This window comes from Hemitrygon akajei, chromosome 5 (assembly GCF_048418815.1).
Source record: "Hemitrygon akajei chromosome 5, sHemAka1.3, whole genome shotgun sequence".
NCBI lineage: Eukaryota > Metazoa > Chordata > Chondrichthyes > Myliobatiformes > Dasyatidae > Hemitrygon > Hemitrygon akajei.
Window position 1 is genome coordinate 104,479,973 of NC_133128.1, and position 21,586 is coordinate 104,501,558.

Sequence of the window (21,586 nt, forward strand, 5' to 3'; positions counted from 1 at the left end):
CTCCATTCCGACAGACGAGCTCGGGACCGACACCTGAACACTGAACTAATTCCAAAAGTTCTCAACTCCCACCGCGAAGGACTCTACAACTCGTTCTCAAAATTATTAACTACTACATAGATTCTCAGCATTATTTATTATTTTTTCCTATCTGCACAATTTTTCTTCTTTCGCAGATTGGTTTGTCAAACTTTGTTTCTGTGTAGTTTTATATTAATTTTATTTTATTAATTTCTTTGGTCTGCTGTGAATATCTGCAAGAGAATTAATTTTGGGATAGTCTATGGTGAGTTATACATTGATAATGCATTTACTTTTACTTTTGACTGTCTTAATGTCTTTGAAATAAAGTACTGGAAACACTCAGCAGGTCTGGCAGGATCAGAGCCAACGACCTTCAAGACAGGGAAAGAGAGTAAACAAGACAGACTGGTTTTAATTTTCAGAGAAGATGGAGGCAGGGTGGATAGGGCAAAGGGAGCTTCTCTAATCAAATGAGACCAGAATCTCTATGAGGATAAGTTATGGAGATCATCTGATCCAAACATAAACTGCAGAAGGAGCAAAGGTCATGTTGTGATTAGCACAATGCTATTCCAGCATCCTCTATGAAAGTTTGTATATTCTTCCTGTGTCTGCATGGGTTTCCTCAGATGCTCCAGCTTCTCCTTACAGTCCAAATACCCATTAGTAGGTTAATTGGTCACAGAAATGTACAGTACAGAAGCCAGCCCTTCAGCCCATGGTGAAACATTTAAACTGCCCAGCCCTCTATACCTTTGCCATCATGTACCTATTCAAAGTTCTTGGAAATGTTAAAATTGAGCTTGCATGCAACACTTGTGCTGGGAGCTTGTTCCACACACTCACTACCCTCTGAGTAAAGAAGTTTCTCCTCATTTTCCCCTTAAACTTTTCACCTATCACTTTTAACCCACAACCTCTGGTTGTAGTCCTACCTAACCTCAGTGGAAAAAGCCTGCTTGCATTTACCCTATCTATTCCCTTCATAACTTTGTAGACTTCTATCAAATCTCCCTTCAGTCATCTATGTTCTAAGGAATAAAGTCCTAACCTATTTAATCTTTCCTTATAACTCAGGTCCTCCAGTCCTGGCAACATCCTTGTAAATTTTCAGAATCAGAATCAGGTTTATTATCAACGGCATGTGACGTGAAATGTGTTAACTTAGCAGCAGTTCAATGCAATACATAATCTAGCAGAGAAAAAAAATAATAAAGAAAATATAAAAAATAAACAAGTATATCAATTACGGTATATGTATATTGAAGAGTTTTTTTAAAACATGCAAAAACAGAAATACAAAGATTCAATGTCCATTTAGGAATCGGATAGCAGAGGGGAAGTAGCTATTTCTGAATCACTGAGTGTGTGCCTTCAGGCTTCTGTATCTCCTACCTCATGGTAACAGTGAGAAAAGAGCATGTCCTGGGTGCTGAAGGTCCTTAATAATGGAAGCTACCTTTCTGAGTCACCGCTCCCTGAAGATGTTCTGGGTACTTTGTAGGCTAGTGCCCAAGATGAAGCTGACTAGATTTACAACCTTCTGCAGCTTCTTTTGGTTCTGTGCAATAGCCCCTTCATATCAGACAGTGATGCAGCCTGTTAGAATGCTTTCCACGGTACAACTATAGAAGTTTTTGAGTGTATTTGTTGACATGCCAAATCTCTTCAAACTCCTAATAAAATATAGCCACTGTCTTGCCTTCTTTATAACTACATTGATATGTTGGGACCAGGTTAGATCCTCAGAGATTTTGACACCCAGGAACTTGAAATTGCTTACTCTCTCCACTTCTGATCAGTCTATGAGGACTGGTATGTGTTCCTTTGTCTTACCCTTCCTGAAGTCCACAATCAGCTCTTTCGTCTTACTGACGTTGAGTGCCAGGTTGTTGCTGCAGCACTATTCCACTAGTTGGCATATCTCACTCCTGTACGCCCTATTGTCACCATCTGAGATTCTACCAACAATGGTTGTATCATCAGCAAATTTATAGATGATATTTGAGCTATGCGTAGCCACGCAGTCATGTGTATATAGAGAGTAGAGAAGTGGACTAAGCACACACCCCTGAGGTGCGCCAATGTTGATTGTCAGTGAGGAGTATATGTTATCACCAATCTGCACAGATTGTGGTCTTCCGGTTCTCTGTACTCTTTCAGCTTTAGTTACATCTTTCCTATGGATAGGTGACCATAACTGTAAATTAGGCCTCACCAATGTCTTAAACAACTTCGGACTTCCGGTAAGATGGCAATTGTTTAGTTGCTCCGAACTTTTGCTCCATTATTCTTCTTACCTTTGCACTATGTGTCTCCCTTCTTAAACCTTAAAAGAGAACTATTTTATTAGTTCTCTTCTACCTGCCTGCAAACACATCTATCTTATAATGGCTACCAAAAGTACTAAAACCGGGAAAAAGGAAACTTCTACGGCTTTGCCAGCTGACATTCTCGCTGTTCTGGAACAACATCGACAAGATACTTTAATGGATTTTAGAACTGAATTTAGAACTTCTTTCAACCAGCTGAATGTCAAACTGGATCAGATTAATGCTAAAGTGGATGATCATGCTGAACATTTGTCTCGCATTGACGTAACTTCTGAAGATTTAAAACGCCATGTTCAATATCTTGAAACTCTCTGCTCCAACTTAGAGGAGAAGAATAGTAAACTTTTTTTCAAAATGGTGGATCTTGAAAATAGGAGCAGATGTTGCAATCTACGAATTCTTGGTTTGCCAGAGGCCACCGAAAAGGGCTCTCCAGTTGAATTTTTTTCCAAATTTCTCTGTGAGATTTTCAGGAAAGAATTTTTTCCGACTCCACCTGAGCTCGAAAGGGCACACAGGATCTATGTTCCTCGAGCAATTCTGGGTTCCCGCCCACGGCCGATTATTTTATGCTTTCTTCAATACCAGGTGAAAAACCGTTTGATGATGGAGGCACGCCGCAGAGGTACTTTTGCCTTTCAAAATACGGTCATTCGTTTTGTGGAGGATTTTGCCCCCCAGGTTCTGAAGATGCGTGCTGAGTTTAAAGGTGTAATGAAAGTGCTTTTTGATCGCGGATTCAGACCCTCTCTCCGAAACCCAGCCGATCTTCGAATTACGCTTACTACTGGAGATTATAAGTGGTTTAAATCAGTGTAGGAGGCTGAGGCGTTTGTTGGAAGTCTTCCAGCCACCTCGTCTTCTTCGGAACCGGCCTGACCTTCTAAAATGGTTGATAAGTACTTCTCGAAGTAAAACAATTTTTTCCGAACTCAGACTTTACTTGAATAATTCAGTCATTATCTATTGAAACTCTAAGGGCTGTAGTCAATCTCTCCCTGGACTTGGTGCGTTTTTTCTAAATAGATAATTTAAGTTTAATGTTTCCCTGTGAACTTTTAGATTTTACCTGTGTAATCTATTTTATTTTTGTATAACCTTATCTATAGAGAACTACAATTGTCTTTAACTTGTTTTGGAGGTTTGGAGTTTTTATTGAAGGCCTCCCTGTTAGTTGATTGATAGTTTAAGTTTTGCTTTTTTTTTCTGTAAATGGTTGATAAGGACTCTTTGAATTTTATAATTTCCCCCTTTTCTCCCTCCTTTTTTTTCTTTTAATCTTATATAATTTTTCACGGGCAGGTTAGTTTTAGTTTTCTTCTGATTTTCTTTGTATTAAGTTTTATACTTCTGTTGAAGTTGTTCCTATTTATAATTCTGTTTTCTAGTGCATAAATTAGTTATTATTTGCTATATTATTTATACGGAACTTTTGTTAACGACACAGAACTGGAAGTCATACTTGGGTTAATTTTTTTGGTAGAGCTAGCTGCTTTTTTAGGTAGCCGTCTAATTTTGGGTTGCGAGGAGGGGGTGGGTTCTCCAGTTCCAACACTACTCACTGTTTCTTTTGTTTTCCTTTGTTATTCAGGACATGTTTCTGTTTTGATTCTACCAATCTATGTTTACATTTTTGCTCCCAGACTGTTATTGTACGGCTTGATTTTTTATATGCCTGCTACCTTCTATGCACTAACAATTGATAATGGTTAATTCACTTCAATTTATGAGCTGGAATGTAAAGGGATTGAATCATCCTGTTAAAAGAAGGAAGGTCTTCTCGCATATTAAACAACTCAAAGCTGACATTGCTTTCCTTCAAGAAACTCATATTCGTAGTTTTGATAATTCTCGGCTTCTGTCAAAGTGGGCGGGTCAACATTTTCATTCATCCTTTGCTGCCAAAGCTAGGGGGGTCTCCATCCTTATTAATTCAAATATTCCTTTTGAACTCCATAATAAGATATCTGATACAAATGGCCATTTTATTATTGTTTCTGGTAAATTATACAATACTAAAGTTGTACTAGCAAACCTGTATGCTCCCAATTTTGATGATGTTAATTTTTTTGAACGTTTTTTCTCCTCGCTACCAGATTTAAACTCATACTCTCTTATACTGGGTGGCGATTTCAATTGTCGGTTAGATCCTAATTTGGATCGATCGTCCTCTGTTACTAGACTACTTACTAAATCTGCCTTAGCTATTCACTCTTTTCTCTCTGATATATGGCGTTTCCTTCATCCCACTGAGAGAGGCTATTCTTTTTTTTCCACATGTTCACCATACCTTTACTAGAATTGACTACTTTTTACTCGATAATCAGCTTATTCCATTTGTCTATTCTTGTGACTATCAGAGTATACTGATTTCTGACCATGCCCCAATTACTTTGTCTTTAAATTTTCCTGGTCTCCCTCAGAGGAATAAACACTGGCGTTTTGACTCGACTTTATTATCAGATGATGATTTTCTAAAATTTATTAAGGATCAGATAACCTTTTATTATAACACCAATATATCATCTGAAATGTCATCCCAGATTGTCTGGGATGCCATGAAAGCATATTTGAGGGGTCAAATAATCTCCTATACAGCAAATCTTAATAGAAAGTCCTGTGCAGATCGATTAGACCTCATTAATCAGATCAAAGAATTGGATCAACTGTATGCTCAAACTAAGAATCCTGAATTATACAAGAAGCGTGTAGAACTTCAAACTAAATTTAATCTTCTGTCTACTCAACCTGTCGAACGCCAACTTCTTGAAAGTAAGAGTCGCTTCTATATTCATGGTGACAAATCTGGTAAATTTCTAGCCTATCAGCTGAGACGTTCCAAAGCCAAACAACATATTACAAAGATCCGGAAGGAGAATGGAGACTTTACATCGGATCACTTAGAAATCAATGACGCATTTAAAAATTTCTATTCTCGACTTTATTCCTCTGAATCTTTGAATGACAATATCTCTGTTGATCACTTTTTAAATAATCTGAATATTCCTTTGCTTTCGTCTAATTTTAAAGCCAAACTTAATGCGCCTATTTCATCAGAAGAAATATCTTTTGCAATTTCTGCATTGTCTTCGGGGAAATCTCCTGGACCTGACGGGTTCCCTGTAGAATTTTATAAATCATTCTCTTCACTTCTTTCCCCTCATTTATTCTCAGTATTATCTGACTCGTTTAATTACGGTAAATTGCCACCCTCTTTTAATGAGGCATCTATTATTCTTTTATTAAAAAAGGGTAAAGACCCAACAGAGTGTTCCTCGTATAGGCCAATTTCTTTGCTCAATGTTGATGTTAAAATCTTGGCCAAAGTTTTATAGATTAGAAACTGTTATCCCTTCTATTATTTCTGATGATCAAACTGGTTTTATTAAAAATCGCCTTCTTTTTTTAACATTCGGCATTTATTTAACATTTTATATTCACCTCCAACTGGGATTCCTGAATGTGTTATTTCCCTTGATGCGGAGAAAGCATTTGATTGTATAGAGTGGAACTACCTTTTTGCAGTTTTAGAAAAATTTGACTTCGGTCAAAGTTTTATCTCTTGGATCAAATTGCTGTATTTGTGTCCTACTGCCTCTGTTTTGACTAATTTTCAGAAATCCCAGTTATTTAACCTCAAACGTGGCACCCGCCAGGGATGCCCTTTAAGTCCCTTTCTCTTTGATTTGGCTATAGAACCTTTGGCGATAGCATTTCGAAATTGTCCTGAATTGACCGGGATTTGGAGAGGGGGTGTTGAGCATAGAGTTTATCTTTATGCTGATGACTTACTACTTTTTCTTTCAAATCCGTCTACATCCTTACCTCCAATGTTTTCACTTCTTGATCAGTTTAGCCAGTTCTCTGGCTATAAACTTAATTTACATAAGAGCTTTTCCCAATTAATAAAGAAGCACAAGAATTAACATTTCGTGATCTCCCTTTTAAAGTAATTCATAATCAATTTACTTATCTTGGGATTACAGTCACAAGGAAGTTTAAAGATCTCTTTCATGAAAATTTTGCCAATCTTTCATATACTATAAAACAGAGTCTGTTACAATGGTCACCTCTATCTATGTCTTTGGTAGGTCGTATCAATGTTGTTAAAATGTATGTTCTCCCTAAACTTTTATATTTATTTCAATCAATCCCAATTTTTATTCCTAAATCTTTTTTTGATTCCTTAGACTCTATTATGTTGTCATATCTGTGGAAGAATAAGCGCTCTAGAATTAATAAAGTTTATCTCCAAAAATCTAAAAAAGAGGGTGGCATGGCTTTACCTAACTTTTGTTTATATTATTGGGCAGCCAATATACGTTGTGCTACCTTTGGTCTTTTTTCCATGGCCAACCCGAGTGCCCTAATTGGGTGGCAATGGAGTTGAGTTCCACTAAAGATTTATCTATCTCTGCACTTCTTGGCTCTGTACTCCCTAGTAGTTTGTCCAGATTAATTGTTAATCCTCTTGTTAGACACACTTTGCATATATGGGCTCAGTTTAGGAAGTTTAATGGTTTCCATGGTTTTTCCTTTTCTAGCCATATCTTACATAATCACCTTTTTTTACCTACTACGTATGATTCAGCATTCCATGATTGGTATAGGAAGGGCATTAGACATTTTGAGGATCTTTTTATTGATAATCACTTCGCATCTTTTCAACAGCTCTCTGCTAAATTCAATCTTTTTTTTAGATATCTCCAAATTAGACACTTTATTAATCCTTTAATTCCTAACTTCCCTGAAATGCCTGAGAAAAATGTTATGGATTTCTTTCTTTCTATTAATCCACTAGGTAAAGGTTTAGTATCATTTATTCGTGATAAATTAGCATCCTTATGGCGTGCCCCTGTGGATAAAATTAGAATGGCTTGGGAGCATGATGTAAATATCTCCTTATCTGATGAGACTTGGGGTTTGATTCTCAAATCGGTTAATTCAACCTCTCTTTGTGCTCGCCATTGCCTTTTACAGTTTAAGATTGTTCATAGAGCCCATATGTCTAAATCTAAACTATCCCGATTTTACCCTAACATTAGTCCTCTCTGTGATAAATGCAAAAGGGGCGAGGCCTCTCTCATTCATATGTACTGGTTTTGTCCTAGCTTGGAGAAATTTTGGAAAGACGTCTTCATAATGTTATCTTGTATTCTGAATCACCACCTAGAACCTAACCCTTTAATTGCTTTGTTCGGTTTTTTGGGTGAGACAGATTTACGTCTGAGTTCGACTAAGTGTCGAATATTATCTTTTGCTTCTCTCCTGGCTAGACGTTTAATCCTCCTTAGATGGAGGGATGTTGCCCCGCCCACACATGCTCAATGGCTTAATGATATTATGTCCTACTTAGACCTTGAAAAAATTCATTACTCAGTTCTTAATTTGGATACAAAGTTCCATAAGGTCTGGGGACCTTTTATTGAGTATTTTCATAACCTTCCTCTTAACTAAGGTTTTTTTTTCGGTCCCTTGCTTTCAGCTCCTTTTTTGTTGGTAGTAGGCATTAATATCTTCTGTTGCTAAGTGTATTTACAGTTTTGGGGGTTTGAATGTCCTGATGTATACTCTCTAGATTGTGTTGTGGTTGGTCTGGAGTTCTTTTTTATTGCGGGGCTTGAGGAGGATACTAATTTTACATATCTTCAATTTGGGTGCTTTCTCAATTATCTTCTTTTGTATTATATTATTATTGTATGTTTATTTTTGCACTGTATTAATGTTCTTCATTTCAATTTGGGTTTTTTTTATCTGTAGCGATGTAGAAAATGTATTAAAAACTAATTTTAAAAAATGTCTTAAACAACTTCAATACAACAACCCATCTCCTGTAATTTGATTTATGAAGACCAATGTGCCAAAGCTTTCTTTGCAACCCTATCTACTTGTGATGCCACTTTCAATGAATTATGGATCTGTATTCTCAGATCGCATTGTTCTTATGCAATCCACACTGTGTAAGACCTACCCTGGTCTTGCCTGCAATAAACACCATCTGCCATTTTTCCAGCTGGTCCAGATCGCACAGCAAGTTCTGATAGTCTTGCCATTACTAATGTCGGGCTCACTGACCTTTTATTTCCTGGTTTATTTTTAGGGCCTGTCTCGAACAGTGAGACAACACTAGCTATTCTCCAATCCTCCTGTACCTCACCTGTTGCAAGGGATGATCAAAATATCTCTGCTAGGGCCCTAGCAGTTTCTGCACTTACCTCCCAGAGTCCAATGGAACACCTTGTAAGTTATCCACACCAAGTTGGCTCAAGACAGCAAACACCTCTTCCTTTGTAATCTGTATAGGGCCCATGAAGTTGATGCTGCTTTGCCTCACTTCTATAGATCCTGTGTCCATATCCTGAGTAAATGGAGATGTAAAAAATTCAATTAAGATTTCCACCATCTCTTTTGGCTCCACCCATGGATTACCATTCTGATCTTTTAGAGGACCAGTTTTGTCCCTTGAAATCCTTTTGGTCTTAACATAACTGGCTGGTAGGACAACCTCATCCCTTAGAAACATAGAAAACCTACAGCACAATATAGGACCTTCAGCCCACAATGCTGTGCTGAACATGTACTTACTTTAGAAATTACCTTGGGATACCTATATTTTTCTAAGCTCCATGTACCTATCCAGGAGCCTCTTAAAAGACCCTGTCGTATCTACCTCCACTACCATTGCTGGCAGCCGATTCCATGCACTCACCACTCTCTGTGTAAAAAACATACCCCTGACATCTCCTCTGTACCTACTTCCAAGCACATTAAAATTGTGCCCTCCCATTTCAGCCCTGGGAAACGGCCTCTTGCAATCAATGCCTCTCATCATCTTATACACCTCTATCAGGTCGCCTCTCATCTTCCGTCGCTCCAAGGAGAAAAGGCCAAGTTCACTCAACCTTTTCTCATAAGGCATGCTCCCCAATCCAGGCAACATCCTTGTAAATTTTCTCTGCACCCTGTATATAGTTTCCACATCCTTCTTTTAGCACTCCTGATTATGTTAAGTGTCCTCTTCCATTTCTTACACTCCATAAGTACCTCATTTGTTCCTACCTGCCTATACCTGCTATGCTGCTTTTTTTTCTTAACCATGGTCTCAGTATCCCTTGAAAACCAACGTTCTCTAAGCCTGTTATCTTTATCTTTTGTGCTCGCTTCGGCAGCACATATACTAAAATTGGAACAATACAGAGAAGATTAGCATGTTATCTTTATCTTTTATTCTACAGGTACATACATGTACTCAAAATTTCAGTTTTGAAGATCTCCCACTTACCAAGCACATATTTGCCAAAACAGCCTGTCCCAATCCACACTTGCCAGATCCTTTCTGATACCATCGAAAATGGGCCTTTCTCCAAATTGGACCAGACCTAACTTTTCCATATTTGCTTTGAAACTAATGGCATTATGATCACCAGATACAAAGTGTTCCCATACACAAACTTCTGTCACTGTCTCATTCTCTCATAGATCATAAGACACAGGAGCAGAATTAGACCCAAACACGAGGAAATCTGCAGATGCTGGAAATTCATTCAACACACATAAAATGTTAGTGGAACACAGCAGGCCAGGCAGCATCTGCAGGGAGAAGCACTGACGATGTTTCAGGCCGAGACCCTTCATCAGGACTAACTGAAAGGAAAGATAGCAAGAGATTTGAAAGTAGGAGGGGGTGGGGAAAATGCAAAATGATAGGAGAAGACCGGAGGGGGTGGGGTGAAGCTGAGGGCCGGAAAGGTGATTGGCAAAAGGGATACAGAGCTGGAGAACGGAAAGGATCATGGGATGGGAGGCCTAGGGAGAAAGAAAGGGGGAAGGGAGCACCAGAGGGAGAACAGGCAGAGTGATGGGCAGAAAGAGAAAAAAAGGGGGGAGAAAAAACTAAATACATCAGGGATGGGGTAAGAAGGGGAGGAGGGGCATTAACGGAAGTTAGAGAAGTCAATGTTCATGCCATCAGGTTGGAGGCTACCCAGCTATAAGGAGGCTACCAATATAAGGTGTTGTTCCCCCAACCTGAGTGTGGCTTCATCTTGACAGTGGAGGAGGCCATGGCTAGGCATATCAGAATGGGAACGTGGAATTAAAATGTGTGGCCACTGGGAGATCCTGCTTTCTCTGGCAGAGAGAGCGTAGGTGTTCAGCAAAACAGTCTCCCAGTCTGCATTGGGTCTCACTAATATAAAAAAGGCCACACCGGGAGCACCGGACGCAGTATACCACACCGGCCGACTCACAGGTGAAGTGTCGCCTCACCTGGAAGGACTGTCTGGGGCCCTGAATGGTGGTGAGGGAGGAAGTGTAAGGGCAGGTGTAGCACTTGTTCCATTTACAAGGATAAGTGCCAGGAGGGAGATCGGTGGGAAGAGACGGGGGGGGGGGGGGGGGGAACGAATGGACAAGGGAGTCGCATAGGGAGTGATCCCTGCGGAAAGCTGAAAGTGGGGGCGGGGGAAGATGTGCTTGGTAGTGGGATCCCGTTGGAGGTGGCGGAAGTTACGGAGAATTATACATTGGACCTGGAGGCTGGTGGGGTGGTAGGTGAGGACAAGGGGAACCCTATCCCTAGTGGGGTGGTGGGCGGATGGGGTGAGGGCAGATGTGTGGGAACTGGGAGAGATGCGTTTGAGAGCAGAGTTGATGATGGAAGAAGGGAAGCCCCTTTGTTTAGAAAAGGAAGACATCTCCTTCGTCCTGGAATGAAAAGCCTCATCCTGAGAGCAGATGCGGCAGAAGCAGAGGAATTGTGAGAAGGGGATAGCATTTTTGCAAGAGACAGGGTGGGAAGAGGAATAGTCCAGGTAGCTGTGAGAGTCGGTAGGCTTATAGTAGATGTCAGTAGATAAGCTGTCTCCAGAGATGGAGACAGAAAGATCAAAAAAGGGGAGGGAGGTGTCAGAAATGGACCAGGTAAATTTGAGGGCAGGGTGAAAGCTGGAGGCAAAGTAAAAGAAGTCAACGAGCTCAGCATGCGTGCAGGAGGCAGCGCCAATGCAGTCATTGATGTAGCGAAGGAAAAGAGAGGGACGGATACCCATATAGGCTTGGAACATGGACTGTTCCACAAAGCCAACAAACAGGCAGGCATAACTGGGACCCATACGGGTGTCTATGGCTACACCTTTGGTTTGGAGGAAGTGGGAGGAGCCAAAGGAGAAATTATTGAGTGTAAGAACTAATTCCACTAGATGGAGGAGAGTGGTGGTAGAGGGGAATTGGTTAGGTCTGGAATACAAAAAGAAGCGAAGAGCTTTGAATTAGACCATTTGGCCCATCGAGTCTGCTCCACCATTCAATCATGGCTGACTTTTTTTCCCCTATCAGCTCCACTCCTAAGCCTTCTCCCCATAACCTTTGATGTCGTGTCCAATCTCTGCCTTAAATATGCCCAACAACCTGGCCGCCACAGCTGCTTGCGATAACAAATTCCACAAATTCACCATCCTCTGACAAAAGAAATTTCTACCTATCTGTTTTAAATTGAAGCAGTGCCCTCTTGTCCTAGACTCACCCACCATGGGAAACACCCTTTCCACATCTACTATATCGAGGCCTTTCAACATTCAAAAGGTTTCAATGAGATCCCTCCTCATCCTTCTAAATTCCAGCAAATTCAGACCCAGAGCTATTAAAAGTTCCCTGTATGATAACCCTTTCATTTCATGATAATCATCCTTGTGAAACTTCTCCAATGCCAACACATCTTTTCTGAGATGAGGAGCCCAGGCTGTTCACAATACTGTACTCAAGATGAGGCCTCACCAGTGCCTTATAAAGCCTCAGCATCACATCCCTGCTCTTGTATTCTAGAGTTCTTGAAATGAATGCTAACATTGTATTTGCCTTCCTCACAACTGACTCACAGTGAAGCTAACCTCTAGGATGTTCTGCACAACAACTCCCAGGTCCCCTTTCATCTCAGATTTTTGGATTTTCTCCTCATTTAGAAAATAGTCTGCATGTTTATTGTTTCTAACAAAATGCATGACCATGCATTTTCCAACACTGTATTGCATTTCCCACTTTCTTGGCCATTCACCCAAGTCCTTCTGCAGCCTAAGCATTTCCGCAACACTACATGTCAATGTTGTGATGGAAGTGAGAAAGGTTCTTTGGGTCTTAAAGGCAAGAGCTCTGGACACACAGTTTTAATAATAAGGAGTTTATTTACAAGGGGAGAAAAGCTTGGAAACAACACAAGTGCCTACAATATTCGCACAAACGCGCTTAGAATAGACGAGCGTGGGAAAAGTCTGCAGTACAATACACGGGAAAACGGTGTAGGGAAGGAGTACAGGTACACATACAAGCAAGGGAAAAGTAACTACAATACCTGCCATCCCCTTGACCTAGGACAGGCATGGCTCTTTGCCAAAGGGACAACAATAAATGTTCCTGCTACCCTATTTAATGCACACCCTACCACGCATCTCCAGCGCTGTTCTGCAATCTTCAGCCTGGAGTGAAGCAGGATGGTCCCTCGATCATGGCAAAAAGAGAGCGAGCCAAGCACATGTAGCACCCTTTATTGGTCAGGGGGCTGGAGGGTCTAGCCCAGGTGATTCACCAGGGGGCCAATGGCTTGGTGCTAGATGGGTTAATCCAATTAAAGTGGCCAATGGTTAAGTGTGCATTGATTAATTGGGAGGGGCGAAATGTTGACTGGCAGGTGGTGTGACTTCTGACCAGGTGAGGGCAGTGCTGTCAAGTGACAGGCACTGCTCTCTGGATACAGTCCCTCCACCGTATCATCGGCAAACTTGACAACAAAGCCATCTATTTCAGAATGTAAATCAATGATACATAGCATTAAAAGCGCTCCCAACACCAACCCCTGCAGAACACCACTAATCACTGGCAGCCAACCAGAAAAGGATCATTTTATTCCCAGTTGCTGCCTCCTACCAATCAACCAATGCTCTAACTTTCCCATAACTTTCCTCTAATACCATGGGCTCTTAACTAGGTAAGCAGCCTCAGGAGTGGCACCTTGTCAAACACCTTTTGAAAGTCCAAATATACAACATCCATTGCATCCCTTTATCTATCCTACTTGTAATATCCTCAAAGAATTCCAACAGGTTCGTCAGACAAGATTTTCCCTTAAGGAAACCATGCTGACTTTGCCCTATGTTATCCTGTATCACCAAGTACTCCATAACCTCATCCTTAATAATTGACTCCAACATCTTCCCAACCAGAGAGGTCAGACGAACTGGTCTATAATTTCTTTTCTTCTGCCTTCATCCTTTTTGAAAGAGTGGAGTGACATTTGGAATTTTGAAAGATCATTACTAATACCTCCACAAACTCTACTACTACCGCTTTCAGCACCCTAGGGTGCAGTTCACTTGGTCTGGGTGACTTATGTACCCTTAGGTCTTTCAGCTTTCTGAGCACCTTCTCTCTTGTAGTAGTAACTGTACTCACTTCTCTTCCCTCACACCCTTCAACATCTGGCACACCTCAAGTGTTTTCCACAGTGAAGGCTGATGCAAAATACTCATTCAGTTCATCTGCCATCTCCTTGTCCCCCATTATTATTTCTCTGGACTCATTTTCTAGTTGTCCTATATCCACTCTCATTTTTCACTCTTACATACTTGAAAAAGCTTTTACTATCCACCTTTGATATTGTTTGATAGCTTGCTTTCATATTTCATTTTTTCCCTCCAAATAATTTTTTTTGTTGCTCTGTAGGTTCTTAAAAGCTTCCCAATCCCCTAACTTCCCACTAACATTTGCTTTATTGTATGCCCTCTCTTTTGCTTTTACATTGGCTTTGACTTCCCTTGTCAGCCATGGTTGTAGTATTTTGCCATGTGAGTACTTCTTTGTTTCTGGAATATATCTATTCTCCACTTGCCTCACTTTTCCCAGAAATTCACGCCATGGTTGCTCTGCTGTCATCCCTACCAGCATCTCTTTCCGATTTACTTTGGCCAACTCCTCTCTTATACCACTGTAATTTCCTTTACTCCACTGAAATACTGCTACATCATACTTTCCTTATCCCTTTTGAAATTTCAAGTTGAACTCAATCATATTGTGATCACTGCCTCCTAAGGGTTTTTTTTTTACCTTAAGCTCCCTAATCATCTCTGGTTCATTACATAACACCCAATCCAGTGTAGCTGATCCCCTTGAGGCTCAATGACAGACTGCTCTAAAAAGCTATCTTGTGGGCATTCATTGAACTCACTCTCTTGAGATCCATTTTCAACCTGATATTCCCAATCACTTTTGACAAGCCTTTTGCCTGTTGCAATCTGTGGTCAACATCCCACCTACTGCTGGAAGGCCTGTATATAACTGCCATCAGGGTCCATTAACCCTTGCAGTTTCTTAACTGAACCCACAAGGATTCAACACCTTCCAATCCTATGTCACATCCTTCTACTGATTTGATGCCATTCTTTACCAGCAGAGCCACGCCAACCCCTTTGCCTACTTTCCTATCCTTCCGATACAATGAGTAACCTTGGACATTCAGCTCCCAACTACAACCATCCTTCAGCCACGATTCAGTGTTGGCCACAACGCATACCTGACAATCTGTGATAGTGCAACAAAATCATCCACCTTACTTCTTATACTCTGTGATTGAGATATAACACTTTGAGTACTGTTTTTGCTAACCTTTTTGATTCTGCATCCCTAATGCAGTGATACTCACCCTGCTGGCTGCAATTTTCTGTTATCATCTGCCTGTCCTTCCTGACAGTCTGACTGCACTCTATTTTTACTTTTTTACCATCCGTCCTATCCTGAGTCGTTTTACTCCGTTTCCCACCCCTCCTGCTAAATTAGTTTAACAAACCTGCCAGCAAGAATATTGGTTCCCCTTGGGTTCAAGTGGAACCTGTCTGTTTCGTAGAGGTCATACCTGCCCCAGAAGAGATCCCAATGATCCAAGAACCTGAAGCCCTGCCCCCTGCACCAACTTCTCAGCCATGCATTTATCTGCTAAATCATCCTGTTTCTACCCTCACTGGCATGTGGCACAGGTAGCAATCCAGAAATTACTATCCTGGAGGTCCTGCTCCTCAGCTTTCTACCTAGCTCTCTAAATTCTCTCTTCAGGACCTTTTTGTTTTTCCTTCCTATGTCATTGGTACCAAAACATACCAAGACATCTGGCTGTTCTCCCTCCCCCTCCAAAATGCCATGGACACAATCTGAAACATTCCTGACCCTGATACCTAGGAGGTAACACACCACCTGGGTGTCCTGTTCTCATCCACTGAATCTTCTGTCTGTTCCTTGACTACTGAGTCCCCTATCACTACAGCTCCCCTCCTCTCCCTCTTTCCCTGCTGCACCATGGACCCATGCTCAGTGCCAGTAACCTGGTCTCCATGGCATTCTCCTGGGAAGTCATCCCCCACAATAGCACCCAGAACTGTATACTTATTTTTGAGGGGAATGGCCACAGGGGTGCTCTGTAATAAGTGCGTATTCACAGTTTCATTTCTCCTGACAGTCAACCAGTTACCTGCCTCCTGCAACTTAGAGGTGACTACTTCCTGATCGATTATCTCCTCACTCTCCACTATAAGCCAAAGGTCATCCAGTTGCTGCTCCAAATCCCTAACATGATCTTCAAGGAGCTGTAGCTGGATGCACTTCATGCAGATGTAGTTCAATGGGAGACTCCTGCAAGACTTTCTCTTACTTGTCCCTTCTGTACTTTAATTTGCTGTGCTCTTCTCCTGCCATTGATTGGGCCAACAGAATTAGCCTGAACACTCTCGAAATCCTCCTTTTAAACAAGGATTGCCAACCCACGAGAAACCTCCTTGCTGTGTTCTGCTCCCACCACTGATTGGACTGAAAGAATGAGATCTAGGAGGTCATGCTTTCAACACTTCCTCATTGAGACTTCTATGTAATGATTAAGGAAACTTTCCTGAACACATTTAATAAACTCTTTCCCATCTAGTCCTTTTACAGTATGGGAATCCCAGTCAATATGTAGAAAGTTAAAATCACCTACCATAACAATGTTTCTTGCAATAGTCTGCAATCTTTCTATAGATTTGTTCCTCTACATCTCACGGACTGATGGGTGGTCTATGATAAAGCCCCATTAATGTGGTCATACCTTTCTTATTTCTCAGTTCCATCTGTAAAGCCTCACTAAAGGAGTTCTCCAGTCTGCCCTAACTGAGCTCTGCAGTGACAATTTCCCTGACTTGTAATGCCACCCTCCCCATTTAATCCCTCCCTCTCTGTCACATCTAAAACAACAGAACCCCAGAATACTGAGCTACCAGTCCTGGCCCTCCTGCAACCAAGGCTCATAAATGGCTGCAATATCATAATTCCATGTGTTGAAAGCTTATCTACCTTTCCTACAGTACTTCTTGCACTGAAATATATGCAGCTCAGGACATTAGTCACACTTTGTTCAAACTTTTGAATCCTGATCTTAAAAACATGTATCTCCACAACCTCTTCTGGCATTCTGGTTCACATCCCCTTGCAACTCTGGTTTAACACCAGCCTCCCCTCCCCCCCCAACACCACCACCACTGAAGCACTAGCAAACCTTCCCACTAGGATATTAGTACCCCTCCAGTTCAGTTAGAAACAGTCTCTTCTGTGCAGGTCACACCTTCCCTGCAAGAGACCCCAAGATCCAAAAGTCTGACACCTTTCCTCCTATGCCAACTCCCTAGCCATGTATTAAACTGTATACTCTTTATATTTCTGGCCTCATGTGGCATGGGTAGCAATCCTGATCTTAATCCTGGAGGTCCTGTTCTTTAACTTAGCACCTAACTCCCTGAACTCCTTTTGCAGAACCTTGTCCCTCTTCCTACCTATGTCATTGATATTGACATGCATCATGACCTTTGGCTGTTCACCCTCCCACTTAAGGATGCTGAGGACTCGTTCAAGATATCCTGGACCCTGGCACATACCATATGGGAATCTCATTCTTATCCATAGAATCTTCTTGCTGTTCCTCTATCACCGCAGCTCACGTCTTCTCCCCCTTATCTTCTGAATCACAGAGTCAGACTCAGTGCCCAAGTCCTGACCACTGTGACTTTCCTCTGCTAGGTCATTAGCCCCAACAGTATCCAAAGTGATATACCTGCTGTTGAGGGGGATGACCACAGGGGTATTCTGCTCTGGCTGTTTAACCCCTTTCCCCTTCCTAACTGTCACCCAATTTCCTGTGTCCTGCACCTTTGGTGTAACTACCTCTCTATATCAATCCCTGGTCCTCCCAAAATATCCAGAGTTCAACCACTTCCAGCTCCAGCTCCTTAACACAGAGTGTCAGAAGCTGCAGCCGGATGCACTTCTTGGAAGTGAAGTCGTCAGGGACACTGGAGATCTTCCTGCTTTCTCAAATTCTGTAAGAAGAGCACTCAACTATCCTGCCAGGCATACTGTTTTAACTGTACAAATATAAAGAAGAAAATAATAATTAAACTGGAAAAATATTTATCTACAGCTTTTTTGCTTTCTCTCAAATGTTTCTCCTTGCTGAAGCCTCAAAAAGATAAAGCTTCAAATAGCCACTCTAACACTGTCTGCTTCAACAGTTACCGCTCCATTTACCCCTGCCTTATTTCTAATTGTTCTTGCCAATCATTTCCAATCACAGACTGAGCAAAACATCAGACTGCCATGAATTGATGTCATTTGTACTGATTCAGCAAACCTAAGTAAGATACATTTTCTCACACTTCTGATCACTGATTGGCTGCTGCTCAAAACACCAAAATGCTGCAAGTCAATGCCTTATGTACTCAATCAGTGAACATGAGTGAGCTATGTATTTGCATTATAAATTGTCCCATGTTTAGGCTTGGGTTAAATCAGTGGGTTGCTGAGCAGCATGGCTCGAAGAGTTGTCAGATCCTGTTGTGCACTGTATCTCCGTAAATACTGTAAATAGACTCAGCGGGTGGAGCAGCATCTATAGGGTGGGAAAAAAGATTTACACAGACTCAAGGGCCTAAATTATAGTGAGAGGTTGCACTGGCTTGGAATGCAGGAATTTGAGGAATGGCTTATAGAAATGAGAAAATCTGCAGATGCTGGAATCCAAGCAACACCCAGGCAGCATCTACGGAAAAGAGTACAGTCAATGTTTCAGGCCAAAGCTCCTTGGCAGGATTGGAGAAAAAAGATGAGGAGTCAGATTTAGAAGGTGGGGGGATGTGATAGGTGAGAGGGAGGGATGAAGTAAAGAGCTGGGGACTGGAAAAATAACTGAAAGAGATACAGGGCTGGAGAAGGGGGAGTCTGATAGGAGAGGACAGAAAGCCGTGGAAGAAAGAAAAGGGGGAGGAGCATCAGAGAGAGGCGACAGGCAGGCAAGGAGATAAGGTGAGGGAAGGAAAAGGGGTAGGGGAATGGTGGGAGGGACCATTACAGAATGTTCAAGAAATTGATGATCATGCCTTCTGGTTGGAGGCTACCCAGATGGAATGTAAGGTGTTGTTCCTCCAACCTGAGTGTGGCCTCATCACGACAGTAGAGGAGGCCATGGATGGCATATCAGAATGGGAATGAGGTGGAAATAAAATGGGTGGCCACTGGGAGATCCCACTTCTTCTGGTGGATGGAGCATAGGAGCTCAGCGAAGCGGTCTTCCAACCTACGTTGGGTCTCACCAATATACACTGGTCCTTGCAAGTGGAACAAGTGCCACACCTGCACCTACACTTCCTCCCTCACTACCATTCAGGGCCCCAAACAGTCCTTCGGGTGAGGCGACACTTCACCTGTGAGTCTGTTGGGGTCATATACTGTGTCCAGTGCTCCCGGCGCATCTGTCATGAAATTTCCCAGTCTTTCCAAATATTCATATATCCAGTCCCTTAGAATACCTCCCTTCTAATAACTTTCCCACTACTGATGTCAGGCTCACCTGCCTATCATTTCCTATTTTATTTTTAGAGCCTTTCTTAAACAACAGAACAACATTAGATATCATTCAAACCTGGCAGTGATGCTTTGCTATCAGATGAACTCAACGCCTTCTATGCACACTTTGAAAGGGAGAACATAACTACAACTACAGGTGACCCTTTACTTTGTTATTTCATACTTGTTATTTATAGCTTTTTATTTATTTATATTTATAGTTGCACAGTTTGTTGCTCATTGATCCTGCTTACAGTTACTCTTCTATAGATTTGCTAAGTATGCCCGCAGGAAAAAGAATCTCAGGGCTGTATGTGATGACATGTATTTACTCTGGTAATAAATTTTACTTTGAACTTTGAACATAACATCTCAACTCTTGCCCTGATTTATAAAGGGTGGTATGCCTAAAGCTCTCTTAATGACCTAATCTACCTTTGATGCTAGTTTGAAGGAATTTATAAATCCCTCTGTCCTACTATGCTCCACAGTGCTTCATCTCAGTGTAAGTCTTACCCTGGTTTGTCCTCCCAAAATGCAACACCTCAGATGTCTGCATTGAATACCATATGCTGTTTTTCAGCCCTTTTTTCCAGCTACATCCCCAGTCTAGGTTTCATCTTCAAATTTGTTTTTTTTAAATAATATTTTATTTAATTTTTTAAAGAAGGAATATAAGGACTCAATTAATGCAACAATTAATTCATATTGAAAAAAAATTCAAATACGTTAATAAGTCCGAGAGAAAAAAAAGAACCCCTATCCCAACACCATCTTCCCACATTTAGAAAAAAGGAGGGGCAAAAAACATAAGAGACAGAGGAAAGAAAAGAGCGAAGAAGAAAGAAAAGAGAGAAAAAAGAAAAAGAGTAGGCATCCAGCTCTCAGAGTCAGTTTAAAATACAAATTAAAGAAACTAGCTTATAATAAGGCATATATTAATTTTTAAAAATTTAAATAAAAAATTTAAACAATCTGGGCATTTAGGTAATACACTTATAGCTGCCAAGTCTCAATGAACATAGTGTATTCATTCCTAAGGGTATAAGTAATCTTCTCAAGGGGTATGCAACTTCGCATTTCTTTATTCTAACAATCAATACGTACAAGGGAATCGGATTTCCATGTTACTTCTATGCATTCCCTGGCCACTGACAGCGCAATTTTAATAACTATGCTCAATATCAATATGGTACTCAGTTTAGATGGGTTAAATCCAACATGAAATATCTGGGGATTAAGTTTAATCGTAATTTGGATGACCTTTATAAACTTAATTATCTCCCCTTGCTGCGGAATGTCGAGAACCTACGTAGGTGGAGAAACCTTCCCATCACACTGATGGGCAGGGTGAACTGTATAAAAATGAAGATAATGCCAAGACTTCAGTATTTTTTTCAGTCTTTACCTATCCCATTATCCAATAATTTTTTTTTAAGATTCACAATGGACATATTTGTCAATTTTTATGGTCGGGTAAAATATCTAGAATCTCCAAGGAAAAATTGACCTGGGACTATAAATTGGGAGGGTTATTATCACCAGATTTTTTAAAAAATTATTTAGCTGCACAAGCACATTTTATTGCTTCTTTTTTTGATGAGACAACTATTCTTTCTTGGGTTACAATTGGCTTACATATGGTAGGAGAAGAGATGGCAGAAGAATTTATATATAAATGGGACTCCAAATTAATTAAAAAGAAAACAAACAACCCTCTACTAAGACATGTAATTCATATCTGGGGAAAAAATTAAACAATTCATGGGTCTAAAAAAAGGAATTTCCTCAAAGATGCTTCTCTCTCATAACAGATTAATACCCATGACTCTGGGTAATAAATTTCTAGTCACCTGGTATCAGGCACATTGAAGATTGTTATAATCAGCAGAAGCAATTTATGTCTTTTGAGGGACTTAAAAATAAATATAATTTATCTAATAATACATTCTTCTGCTATCTCCAATTACAATCTTTTTTGAGGGACTGTTTGGGTCCATCACTGGCCCTACCAAGGTGCTCAGACATGGAGATTCTAATTCGAAAGGGGAATATAACTAAATTTATTTCTAATATGTATTCTTTATTCCAGGACCAATGCCCAAAGCTTGGTATATACAGATCGAGGGAGAGATGGGAGTCGGATTTGGGCATTGTAATTGATCATCAATGCTGGTCATATCTATGTTTGGATAGTGTTACCACTCTTATCAACTCTAGATACAGAATGATACATTTTAATTTTTTACATCAGTTGTAACTCACACCTGAAAAAATACATAAAAATAAACCAGAAATTTCTGACAAGTGTTTCAGGTGTGGCATAG

At 40.8% G+C, this 21,586-nt stretch overlaps 1 long non-coding RNA gene and 1 pseudogene across 1 annotated transcript; both read left to right on the plus strand.

Annotated features, from left to right (window-relative positions):
- The first annotated feature begins 14 nt into the window (after window positions 1-14).
- LOC140727338 (uncharacterized) lies at window positions 15-21,567 on the plus strand. Its single transcript, XR_012098829.1, has 3 exons — window positions 15-286; window positions 19,293-19,416; window positions 21,352-21,567. It is a non-coding gene; the product is annotated as an uncharacterized lncRNA (long non-coding RNA).
- Window positions 9,511-9,568, plus strand: LOC140728647 (U6 spliceosomal RNA; annotated as a pseudogene).
- Window positions 21,568-21,586: the final 19 nt, after the last annotated feature.